Raw genomic sequence first — 13,362 nt, forward strand, 5'->3', positions numbered from 1 at the left:
CTTACTACAGCAAGGTAAGCTGATGTGGAAGTCCTTTGTCAGATTTCACAAATAGACTAGTATTAAAACATCATTTCAGTGCTGGACTACAGAATGACATCACATACATCTGGTCATCTGACTTCTGGTTCCCTCACTCCCCTCTTCACTAGAAACTGAACTAGATTCTAACACATATGTGTCATAATACACACATACAGTGCTTTGCTAAGATCTTTTATAGCATCTGGAAGCCATAAAACCATTGCAAACATTCCACCCTTCCAGGGTAGCAATTAGTTACTTCACACCTAAGGATGATACAGTAGGATTCCTAGTCCTGGCTTTCCTGGACATTTTGTCTGTGTCTGCAATCAGACATGTGAGATACACCCTGTATAGCTTATACCAAGTAATTTCATTTCAGGTTATTTTTCAAAGTTAGTTAGATGGAGATTAACCTGTTGTCTTCCAGCATCCACTGTCGCAACACACTTATCTCTACAGTTACAATAGTACAGTTTGATATAAATGTATATTCTTTTGCTGTCCAGCAGGTCCCACTGTTGATTCATTTTAACACAAGCATATGTACAAATCAATTTGATATACAAATGGTATAAAATTCTTCAAAAAAACTCCAGCTGACTGCACTGGCATATTTTACACATGTACTACCATACTCTCTCTCTCTGGCACAGCTGGCACTACCTCACATCATCACAAGGACAAGCAGTTCTCAGCAGGAAATAGCCAATGTAGTAGTTGCAGCAAACATCTTCACAAATCACAAAGGAAGAAAAGATGACTTCTCTTTTGTAAGGCATATGTGTATGGTGCAGGATAAAAAGTGACCATGAATCACAAAAAGGCAGTAAAAATGCATTGTTTAGATAAGAACATCACACCGATTGCAGCTACTTCTGATTTATATCTCACTACTTTATCATTTACATACATTTTTACAAGCTTACTGAAGTAGCTCTGTCTGTGCAGTTGCCTCCATTGTAACAAAGCTGTGCAAATTCCTGGATGCAATGACTATGAATGCTGCCAAATGTTCTGTTCTGCATCAAACTGTATACACATGGGGAAGCAAGCATAAATGAAACTCCTACAGCCCTTGAAATGGGCAGACTATTACCCCTTATAATTAATTTTTATAGTATGGTTTTATATGCTGCATGTACCTATTATTGTCTATTTTTCATTCTGTCTCTCTCCTCACTAACCAGATTGTTGACATTATTCACCAGTCTAGTTAACATCTGGAGTCATCAGATGCTGGTCTCTGGATAGCCTCTTTCCACAGCTATTACTATCAGTTCCCCTTGTACCTCTGTCTTATTGGCCACTCCATGCATACCTCTACCACTGACCACTACATTTCCTTTACTATTCCTTAACCTTTAAATTTATCTAGCCCACTCAATCTTCTTCCTTATAGTAGGCATCTTTCTCTCCTAAACCCTGACTGATATCCTAGACCACTGTTTTTAGCCTTTCTGTCTGGCTTGTGAAGCTACCTTCCAATAGTTTCTTTAACCATACTGCTAGCCCAATCGCTACATTTTATATCCACTCTTATGTTTCCACCCCTCACTCTGCCATGTCCCACTGCTCCCCACTGTTTTCTTAAGTTCCCCTCTGGCTTCCTGTTTTCCAGTCTCAGAATCATGTCACCCGATCCTAACTGATTTTCCTTAATAATATTTTTTTTGCTGATGTCCCATTCATTGCTCGCTGAACTTGTCCTTTGGAAAAGGAGAGTGAAGGGGAGAGTTATTTTTAACCTACAAAGTTCAGAAATCCTTAGTTGCACAACTGGAAAAGGTAAATGTCTGCTCTTCTATTCCTTTATCACCTTAAGTCAGCAGGTGCACAAAATGGACCTGTTTCCTTGATTTTGATCCATAGTTAGGATGGGATGAGTGTGGTGGGCTGTCCCAACTGTAAGTTGTTAGGGATCATGATGGACAGTGCTGATCAAGCAGAACTATTGTACCAACAATGCCGTGCTAGCAGCTGTAATTTAATAGTGAATCCAGTACTAATTTATTTTGACAAGTCTCAGTTGTGGAGCTGTTTTAAATGATTAAATGAAGTGACCTTGGAAAAAATAGAAGACTGGGAGTAGTTTTTCTTTCCTTTCTGGGTTTAAAAAGAACTTTTTTTTTTTTTTTTAATTTTCAACTTTAGTTTCAGGTCTGCCAGTCTCTAGGACTACTGGGGGGCTGCTTCCTAATATGACGTTACTCCTGTCCTTGACCATTTCATCTCAAAGATAGACCTATGTCTTGCCTCTGGCTAATCCCAATCCCTCATGTCCTACTATCAGTTGTTGACATGTGCCCAGAAATGGGCAATTTAGCTGTCTGCCTTGGACTCCTTTGCTCCCTCTTCCTTTTTTCAGCCAACAGAGGAGAGGGCAAACCCACTTTTAAGAGAAATTAAAATCCCCAGCATATAGACGGTCTGCTTCTCTTTGGTCACTCTCCTTTATATATGGTGGTATTTTTCTATTTCTTCCTTGCTCATTTATTAAACTCAATCAAACAAATGCCAGCCACTCATTTCTGTTGAATTTGCATTAAAAAGACTCTCTTGAGATTTTCTTTTCTCTGCAATTATTACCCTTTATAGGTACTAAAATGGTGTGGCTGCCTTTACTCATTAGAATGAAAGGGGGGCATAACTCTTGGTTAGTGTATGACCACCACTGCTGTTGTAGCATAAAAATGCCAGTGTTTCCTGCTGAAAATGGCAGCTTTTATGTTGTTAGCAGAAAAAGAAAAAGAAAAAAAAATGAATCACACAATGTGTCTCCTTACAGGTTCCAGAAACATTTGAGGATGTTGCTGTCATGTTCTCAGAAGATGAGTGGAAGATGTTAAGAAAACAAGACAAGGAGCTTCACAAGGAAGTGATGGTACAGAACTATGAAACACTGATTTCAGTAGGTAAGTGTGGTTCTATCCTATTTAGGTAGATCTTTATTGTGAGAAGTAGGGGTGTCCTATTAAAATGCTGTGTCAAGGTGTGTCAACTCTTTGATAACTGATCTGGTCCATTGTAGGCCGTTTTTAGCCATGACCAGGACCACAGTGGCTAATGAATATGGATCTAGGTGTGCACTTTATAGAAACCTGTTCAATCAACATATTATTATGAAGCAGAGAGAAGTTTGAGTTCTCTGAGAAAATTAATAAGACACAGGAGAAGCATATCAAACTCCACACTAACCATAGGTGTTGGGCAGAATTGAATCCTGAACATGGAACTGTGAGGAAGAAACCAGATCAATCATTCAGAAATGTATGCATTGTACTAGGGTCTGATCTCTGCCAGCTTTTAACTTCAGATGTCATGACACAGCTATTTTAATACCTTTCCATAATCAATCTTTATAGTCATGAATAATCTTTTTTCAGCCTTTTTAAGACCATACCTCACATATTTAAAACATTCTCTAGTTTTCAATGTCACAATTTTTTTCTGTAGATTATGCTGTGTATGACAATGTTGTCAATTAACTCTTTAATAATTCTATCTTTTAATAGTCTTCTCCTGTATACCCTGCCAAGATTATCCATTTGTTCTTTTATGAGAAACAGCAGTCTCTTGGTAAATGTGCACTGCCCCATGAAATACTGAATATTTTCTTTCCTTCTCGTCTCAAAAAAGTGATAATGTAGAAACCCACCAGTCACGGATTATGAAATATTTCTTTATCTTTATAATGTACTATTTATTTACATTATAAAATCTGTTAGATATGTTTGGCCTCTTTCACAAATGACAAAGGGTTCTAGTGTCATGCATTAGGAAGGTGGATGTTTTGGGAATGCTCTGCCCTTTGCAATCTTAGAAGTGCACAGAGTACTCAAGGTGGAGCTTCTGTTGCAGTTCTACAGCTCCAATTTTCTTCTCCTCCTCCTAAAACCAACTCCTCCTTTGGATCCCAGAAGCTCACTAGCCCCATATACAGTTTTGTCACTTTACACCCACCCTGAGGCTGTCAGATGTTTATGTGGTTCATAGCATAAAATCACTGGTCTTGAACAATTTTCATGTATCTCAGTCCATACAATGGTGACACACAGAGGCAGAGTAACAAGTAAGTGTAAGGATATAGATATGTGGGATGTAATCAGAAAGGCCTGAAAGGGAGGCCCTGCATTACTAGAGTTTGAAGGTAAGATGGACAGTTTCACAAGTATACCCTGTACTTACACTGGTTACCTGAATGGTGACCAGTCAATGACACAGAAAGGCAGAGTAACAAGTACGTGTAAGGATATAGATATGTGGGATGTACTCAGAAAGGCCTGAAAGGGAGGCCCTGCATTACTAGAGTTTGAAGGTAAGATGGGCAGTTTAACAAGTATACCTTGTACTTACACTGGTTACCTGAATGGTGACCAGTCAATGACACACAGAGGCAGAGTAACAAGTAAGTGTAAGGATATAGATATGTGGGATGTAATCAGAAAGGCCTGAAAGGGAGGCCCTGCATTACTAGAGTTTGAAGGTAAGATGGACAGTTTCACAAGTATGCCCTGTACTTACACTGGTTACCTGAATGGTGACCAGTCAATGACACACAGAGGCAGAGTAACAAGTAAGTGTAAGGATATAGATATGTGGGATATAATCAGAAAGGCCTGAAAGGGAGGCCCTGCATTACTAGAGTTTGACGGTAAGATGGGCAGTTTCACAAGTATACCCTGTACTTACACTGGTTACCTGAATGGTGACCAGTCAATGACACACAGAGGCAGAGTAACAAGTAAGTGTAAGGATGTAGGTATGTGGGATGTAATCAGAAAGGCCTGAAAGGGGGGCGTGGCCAAGGATGAACACAGGATAGCAGCAGATTTCTTCAGCTCCACCAATTTCATTACATTGACAGGAATTAATTACTTAAAAAATTAATTCTTGAAGTAATTTTCTTTCTAAATATGTTTGTTTTATATAGTTCTTGAACTATATCTAAAAAAGAAAGGAAATCTTAATAATATTCCTGTCAGAAATTACTTTGGAAATTTTCCTGTCAGTTTATCAGTCTGAAATGAGTTCCAGTAAGACAAATTCTCAAGACTCCAGCATCAAGAAAGAACTTCAGTCTCTGATAATTATAGTCCAGCAACTTACTGCTAAGATGGATAAAATGGATACTAAAATAGACACTTTCATAGAAAAACTACAAAACAAATAGACTTGTTACATATGGACCTGCAACAACAGAAGATCCAGATGACAGGCATAGAAGAAGCTGTGAATGACATGGAAAATAAAATACAAGAACAGGAAATCAACATTGAGTTTCTGCTGAAACAAAATACACATTTACAAACAAAGCTGGATGACCTGGAAAATAGATCTAGGCTAATAACATTAGGATTTTGGACTGCCAGAAAATATTGAAGGTAACAATATTACTTCTTTTTAACAACATGGCTCCCTAAAACTTTAAATTTACCAGAAGCATTCTCTTTTGGTATCGAAGAGCACATAGATCTATAGCTAATACTAACTCTAACAAAACTATCCTAGATCAGTTATAGTTAGATTTCTATCATCTTTGATAAAGAGATGGTTCTTAAATCTGCTTGGGCTAAAGCTCCTGTTAAGTTTAATGAGACAACTGTGCTTTGACAATGCCTATTCTTCCATGGTAATTGCTAAAAGAAAAGTTTTTCTGCCACTAATAAGGGAGCTTAAAAAAACATACCTTCTGTTTCCTGCCAAGCTTAAAATCTTCCTTCCTGATGGTCCTAAGGTCTTCGATGATTTAGACTCTGCTTTACTGTTTGTCAAAGAAAAAAGGATTTTGGATAAAATAGAAGAAATGGAATGGGCTAGTTCTTCATTAAAGAGATTGGCAACTGAAGCTTCCTGGAAGACTTCAGAGAAGAAGAAGAGACTAAAAACAAATGGTTTGTTATATGTTTTTTCTCTCTCATCATTTTAGTTCATTATTAATCTTTTGAATATAGTTCCTGCATTTCCAGAAAGCCACAAATATTTTGGAAAAGATTTAATCAAAGTTATTCTCTATGTGCAAAGAAATGTTTTGTTTCATAACCAGTCAAAATGCCTGAGGATTTAATGGCAGGCTGTGACTCGATTTGTTTTTCTTTCTGAAAAAAGTAAGGTTAGTAATTTGATACATTTTTTATCTTTACCTTTTTTTTTCCTTCTTCTTTATTATTTTCTTTGTTTAAACAATGACATTCTATTTAGATTATGTAGTGGGTAAAGGGTGGGGAGGGCAGGAGAGAACAGTAATGAAAATATCATTAATAGAATAACATATTTATTTCTTGTAAAAGTTTATAAGTTCTTCAAATGCTATTTCTAATTATACTTTCTTGATTATACTGCTTATGCTTGTTTGTAAATAATCTGTCATGCTTTAACTAATAATAATCAGAACTAAATAAGAGTAAATAATATGTTTTATTTTTAACTCTATTAATATAAACAGTAAGTAACATTCCATTGTATATACTTCTTACAGCTTTCTCTTACATTTTTTATTTCTGCCTCACCCTTTTATTTTCTACTCTCTTTTCTTTTCTTTATTAATATATAGAATGCTTTAGACTGTGTGGGCACAGTGAATAATAGGATTTGTATGAAAATTGAGTTGGGAGAAGAATGCTGAGTTTTACTGCTTGTTGGTAATTTTGATTTTAATTTCACTTGCATAGAGGCTGTGATGATCTGTGGAATACATTGTGGAGGTTCTGTCATGTTTAGATGCATTTACACTGCTAAATGAATGTTTGTCACTAGTTTTAATAAGTTTCCGCCAAAATGTTAAGAGAGACAATCTGGGATGTGGGCTGTCTTATGCACAATGTCCTTGAGTTACCTCAGAATCTTCAAATCACAGAATTCTCACAGAGAAACTGAAAGCAGTTAGTATAAACATTGACAAGGTTATCACACTGACACACCACAGATTCAGGAAAAATACTCTGTTCATAAAATATGTCAGTTATAATGAGTTTAAATGATGTAGTTTCTTGTAGTAAGTAAATGTCTTATTTTAGAAGGCATAAAAATGAAACATTTATTTAAATGTTTTGAAAATCTACTTAACAGCAGCATAATAATCTGTGTTAAAAATTTGTGTTCCAAACATATACTTTACTATAACTCATTTAATTCATCTGATTGACAAACATAAATAATCTTATAACTCTATCCTGGAAGAAATGTCATGTGATATATTTTAAAGCAGTAGGTTAGCATGATTGTAAAATCTGGTTACCAATATGTGTTTGCTGTGCATTATTTTGTATAAAGCAGACAGATTTATTCTAGGGACAGCAAGTAGGATAGTGCTCTACTAACACACAACTCAGTGAGATCAGATATATATGTGTGTGTGTGTGTGTGTGTGTGTGTGTGTGTGTGTGTGTGTGTGTGTGTGTGTGTGTGAGAGTGATGGCTTTTTTTCTGAGAATCTGCATAACTATCCAATATGATTTATAATAATTTCTATGAATACAATATTTTACTCTATTGACAAAATGAATGTTTGCCACAAGTTTTAATAAGTTTCCGCCAAAATGTTAAGGGAGACAATCTGGGATGTGGGCTGTCTCATGCATAGTGTCCATGAGTTTCCTCAGAAGCTTCACTCACAGAATTTTCACAGAGAAACTGAAAGCAGTTAGTATAAACATTGACAAAGTTATCACACTGACACACCACAGATTCAGGAAAAATACTCTATTCATAAAATATGTCAGTTATGATGAGTTTAGATATGTAGTTTCTTGTAGCAAGTAAATATCTTATTTTAGAAGGCATAGAAAATGAAACATTTATTTAAATGTTTTTGAAAATCTACTTAACAGTAGCATAATAATCTGTGTTAAAAACTTGTGTCCCAAACATATACTTTACTATAACTCATTTAATTCATCTGATTGGCAAGCATAAATAATCTTATAACTCTATTCTGGAAGAAATGTCATGTGATATATTTTAAAGCAGTAGGTTAGTATGATTGTAAAATCTGGTTACTAATATGTGTTTAGTGTGCATTATTTTGTATAAAGCAGACAGATTTATTCTAGGGACAGCAAGTAGGATAGTGCTCTACTAACACACAACTCAGTGAGATCAGATATATATATATATATATATATGTGTGTGTGTGTGTGTGTGTGTGTGTGTGTATCTATGTATATATGTGTATGTGTATATGTATGTGTGTGTGTGTGTGTGTGTGTGTGTGTGTGTGTGTGTGTGTATATGTGTGTGTGTATATGTATGTGTGTGTGTCTGTGTTTATGTGTGTGATGGCTTTTTTTTTTTTTTTTTAGGTAATAACGAGGTGTTTCTGAGAATCTGCATAACTATGCAATATGATTTATAATAATTTTATGAATACAATATTTTACTCTATTGACAATAATGAGTTTAAGTAAATGCTCATATACAAACAATTCAAGATTTTTTGGAAGCTGTTGATAGAATTCACATGACAGAAAATAGATGCATCTTAATGCATGTAATGTCTGAATCATATTAGCCAAAGTTTTTGATTTAAATGAATGTTAGAACATAATTTTCTCTCCTCTTGATTTCTAACATTAAGATTATTTGAATGCTATTAGAATTCAAGTGTTATATATTACATAGATCTATATAATAGTATGAACAGTTTTAAAAAAAAAAAAAAAAAAGTTTATTTTAGTTTATATGATGCTGTTTTACCAAATGTGTAGTTTTGTCTTGATAGATAATTGAATTGAAAACTGTTAACCTCAGTTAAATATAACTAGTATTAAATTGATAAGGTGGTAGCTGAGGTACTGCTGCTTAGGTAGGGGTTAACTTGAGTAGTAAATACTGTTCTAAGTTGGAGTTTTCAACTCCAGGCGGATGCAAGGTTTAATCCTTACATTATTTTCACTTGTTCATTGTTATATGTATATAGTTTTGACATCCACAATATATTTTGTACACTCATTGTCACTACAAACAAAATTGAATCCTATACAAAATCCCATAAGAGATTTAATAAATACAGCTATATTTAAAGGTACACCTAAAAGAGGAGATGTAACATTATTTATCTTGTTATTTGTTATTTCGATCATAAGATTCTTGAGTTTAAAAATGCCAAATGACATCTTTAAAAGGAATTTCTTTAAACATTAATGGATTGAATAATCCGTGTAAAAGGGCAAGCCTAATAAGCTACATTAATCTACACAAGGCCAATCTAGTCTTCCTGCAAGAAACCCATCTCTTGGAAAAGATATTGATAAACTAGCCACTAATAAGTATGCAGTATTGGTTAGTTCAGAGCACACTCAGAAAAAAAGAGGAGTGGCTATTTTATGGAATAAAAGTATGCCCATTCCTAAAACCATTAAGTCTTATCAGGATGACAAAGGAATGTTTTGTATGGTTACAATACAAATTAATGGGAAGACTTACACTTTAATTAATGTATACTGGATACCTGGAATTGGTATTAATACAGTGAAACATCATATTGATAAGATCATATCATTCTCTATAGGGATATTATTTTAGCTGGTGATTTTAATTGTATACTACATGAAAGTGATACTACCACTATAAAGAAAAGAAGAATTACATCTAATGCAAAACATTTAAATGATTTTGTTAATTCTTATCATTTGAATGATATTAATAATCAGATAGAGTCAAAATCATTACCATACACCTTTTTTTCTAACAGATACAAAACTTATTCAAAAATAGATAGGGTCTTTATTTCTAACCAGATGGTAACAGATTTAATTAATTCCAAAATCATTTCATGTCCTATATCTGATCATAACTCAATTGTTTTTGAATTCATGATAAAAATACTCATAATGTTCAGATCAAAAGGATACCAGCATACTTAACTCAGCTAAAAGACTATAAAGAATATATACTTTCAGAAGTACAACATTTTCTAGACATAAATAATACTCCTGAAGTCTCCATTGTCTATGTTTGGGATGCCTTAAAATCATATCTATATGGACAAAGTATCAGATGGTATAATAACAAAAGGAAATCTTGGGATAAGGAATTGTTAGATATTCAAAGTAAACTAGACTCTTATAAACATAATAATAAAGAAAATATTATGGACAAGAAAGTTATTGAAGAAATAAACAAACTAAATGAGAAATACAAAGAAATTTTAACTCATAAAGTTAAAATAACTTTAGAGAAATACAAGTTTTGTCTTATTCAATAAGCCCCAAATACTTACATAGACTTAAAAATAAAACAAAAAGATTGAATAAACAAAACCATATCAAAGAAATCTTTTCTCTAAGGAAAAGAAGAATGTTTCTAGTATACCAGAAATACTGGATGAATTTAGAAATCACTTTCACAAGATTAACCATAACAACATTAACATGGAACCTAAAGATAAAATAAAGGAGTTTATAACCACAAACATGAATAAAAAGCTTAATAAACAACAGATTAAACTATTGGACAAGAGTATTTCATATACAGAAGTTATTACACAAATAAATAAGCTTAAATCAAACAAAGCACCGGGTAATGATGGTATTATACCAGAGATATATAAAATCCTTTCTAAAACTACATATTCATTGATACATAAGGTTTTTATTCTGGCCCAAACTGAGTTAATAACCCCCATCTTGGCAATATACATTTATTTCACCAATTTTAAAACCTAATAAAGATCCAACTAGATGTTCTTCATATCGACCCATCTCATTACTTAATGTTGATTATAAAATGTTTATGAGTATTTTGCTGATAGATTGAAGACAATTATCCCGCATTATAGACATAGATCAGACGGGCTTCATTGTAAATAGAAATACTTTTGATAATATAAGAAGAACTTTAACATTAATTGATTTTGCAAATAGGAAAAAGAAAGATTTAACACTTATTAGTCTTGATATAGGTTCAGCATTTGATTCAGTAAGTTGGGACTATCTGTTTACCTTACTGAAGTGCACAAATTCTCTGATGCATTTGTAAATTTAATTGAGCATTTATACAAAGGAACGCTGGCTTATATTAAGGTAGGAACATATGTTTCACAAAAATACCCATTCTTAAAGGTACAAAGCAAGGATGTCCACTTTCTCCACTATTATTCACTTTAGTAATGGAGCCTTGGGCTAATTTGATTAGAAACAGTACTGACATAGAGGGTTTTGAAATAGAAGAAAATACAACATCAAAAATTCAACTTTTGCAGATGATGTTCTAATTACATCAGCAGGATCTAATTCTTCTATGCAGTCTTTATTTGATAAAATGATGAATTTTAAAAGTATTTCTGGTTTAATATTCAATGAAGAAAAACTAAAATACTACCTATATATACACGAAAAATACTCTCATTAGTGATTTTACTAAATATGTACCCAACTCAGGTCAGATAACTTATTTAGGTATAATACTATCTAAAGATATTAAATCTATTATATATAATAACTATAATACCTGTTTTCTTAATATACAAAATCTTTTAATACCTGGAATAATATGTTTTTACTATGGAGGAGAGACTTACAATTATTAAAATGATAATATTCCCAAGATTTTATACTTAATACAATCAATAATACTGTCACCTACAAAAATAACTATCAAGAAACGGAATACACTAATGTTAAATTTCTTATGGGCACCTAATAGACCTAGGATTGCATTAAAGAAACATACTAATAGCTGGTCTCAAGGGGGTATTTCTTTTCCAGACTTTAATTTATATATTATCTCTTCTATTATAAAAGTTATTACTTTATTAATAGATCGGTCATATGTCTAAAATGGAAAGATTATTGGGAGCTAATTAGTATGCACTTCATGAAAATCTCCTTAACACATAAAAATATGATTATAAATAACTCCATGTTGTGGTTACTAAAGGAATTTTGTACTTCACCTATTACACCTAAACATATGGTCTGTTACCCATTAAATATTATTATTAGTTATTGTAACTTTATATTTATGCACCCTAAGTATAGGGAATGGAATTTTATTGTATTCCCTATAATTTATACTCAGGGTATGCTTATGTCATCTACTTCTGAAGGAGCTCATTTAGCTATAGATAATAATCTAAAGTACTGGTATCAGCTGATATCTGATAATAAAGTTAAAAATCTAGATTTCTTAAAACAAGAATTTGATCTAAGAGAAACTTGCTGGTTAGAGGTTCAGATCTTTAGACAACATCTCATTGATAGAATAGATCTAATGTCTATAACAGTTAAAGAATCTATTCCAAAACTGATTGATTACTTGATAATAAATTTACAGCATAAAGTTTCTGATAAAGGTAAACTTTCATATATACATAAAATTATCAGACAAGAAACTTTTACAATGTAGATTCATACTGGAATTATTTCACCTCTATTAATGGGGACCCACCAACTCAACAAGATAAACAATATATATTGGAATCTGCTTATAGAACTACATCTTCCATTGTCTGGAGACTTTATACATGGAAATTTTTACATAGATCTTTTATACACCTTTGATGATGAATAAAATTAATAATAAAGATAATCTATGTAAGAGATGTAATGTAGAAATTAATGCTGACTGGGCTCATATGTTTTATGACTGTATGAAGTTGAAAGAATACTGGAAGTCAATTAATGAATTTTTGCAGGCTCTTTTACAGATAATTTCATTATTTCTAAGTCTCTTATATTATTCAACACACCTGTACCTCAATGTGTTAAAAAGATTAAGCTTCCCTTGTTATGGTCTATCCTAGCAGTGGCTAGGAAAATAATAACTAGAAATTGGATTTCAGATACACCTCCTTCGCTCAATGAATTTAAAAATGTTATGAATATAATGTGTCATATGGAAATAAGCACAATTAGAATGAGAACAACTAGAAAAACATCACATTTTATTGTATGGGATAATTTACAAAATTTGTTAAAAAAATTCTAATTTCAATAGCACAGTATTTTAGTTTAATTGATCTGATTGTAGTGGATGTCTTTGTAAATACTTTAGTTGTTTTGTTGAATATTATAATAATACCTATTTTTAATTATTTGTATAAAATTGTTATGATATTTCTCTTATATGTTAAAACAATAAACTTGTTTTAAAAAAAAAAAAAAAAGAAAGGCCTGAAAGGGAGGCCCTGCATTACTAGAGTTTGAAGGTAAGATGGGCAGTTGCACAAGCATACCTTGTACTTTGTTACACTGGTTACTTGAATGGTGATCACTCAGTGCTACACCTTGACTACTTTTAAGATGGACAGTGAGTTGTCGTGGGGTAGGACAAGCACTACACATTCCACACCAATAGGCATACTGAGTAAAGTCACAGGAAATGCTTCACAGACAGAAA

Source organism: Protopterus annectens, chromosome 10.part0 (assembly GCF_019279795.1).
Source record: "Protopterus annectens isolate FY-2018-M chromosome 10.part0, PAN1.0, whole genome shotgun sequence".
NCBI lineage: Eukaryota > Metazoa > Chordata > Ceratodontiformes > Protopteridae > Protopterus > Protopterus annectens.